Raw genomic sequence first — 975 nt, forward strand, 5'->3', positions numbered from 1 at the left:
AAACACAAACATCAAAATCAAAACACAAATGAGAACTAAATTAAAAAGGTTTCAAATGAAATAACTTCCAACATAAGAAAGTTTAAAAATCTCATATTAAAACCAGGGATGCAATCATTTCACCTTGATCATGCATCAAGAACAAGTTTCTATTTGAACCAAGCAAAAAGGGCAAAAGGAAAACCCTAATTTTGAACTTTTAAGAAATAAGCTTCAAATGAAAAAGTGTTCAACACAAAAAATGTCACCATTCACCCATGGAAAAATGTAATCATCTACCATTTTTGAACTAATTTGAAACACTTATGGTTTTCAAACCTTGGAAATAAATGGATAATAAACCTTAAAATCAAACTAAATGAAAAATGCTTCAAAACAGAAAGCTCAAAAAAAAAAAGTGTCACCTATTGAATAAGGATCCTTCATAAAAAATTTGGGATTTTTATCATGTAATCTGAAATTACTATGATTTAAATACATTAAAAATAATACATAAAAAGAGAAATATGGTTTTTAATTTTCTAATGGTCAGAAAAATAAAAAATAAAATCATATTATTGAAGAGAAAATTATTACAAACAACTTTCATGTTGGACATTTTTCCAAATTCCAAAAGGTTTGGGAAATATTAAATAATTAAAATAAAAATAGAAATATTAAATAAATGTAATCCAGTGCAAAATAGGGGAGCGATGTCTATGGTGAGCAAGCGCACAGATATGTTCCTTTTCCTCATTAATGAGGTGGCTCAGTGTGAGCCATTGGATCCAATGAAGGTACACCATATCGTGTGTTTCATAACGCATGAGAACATAACAAAAATTTGAAAATTGGAGGGACCACACGTCACACTCCTATTGGTCCAATTTGAATTTTGGAGGGAGGGGCGTGTGGTCGCCTGAGAAGATGACCAGACCATCATGGGCGGTGGCCGGTTTCTGGAAAAATACAAAAAGCTTCAAAATGGAAAACTCA

The sequence above is a fragment of the Lathyrus oleraceus genome, chromosome 2 (genome assembly GCF_024323335.1).
Source record: "Lathyrus oleraceus cultivar Zhongwan6 chromosome 2, CAAS_Psat_ZW6_1.0, whole genome shotgun sequence".
NCBI classification, from domain to species: Eukaryota; Viridiplantae; Streptophyta; class Magnoliopsida; order Fabales; family Fabaceae; genus Lathyrus; species Lathyrus oleraceus.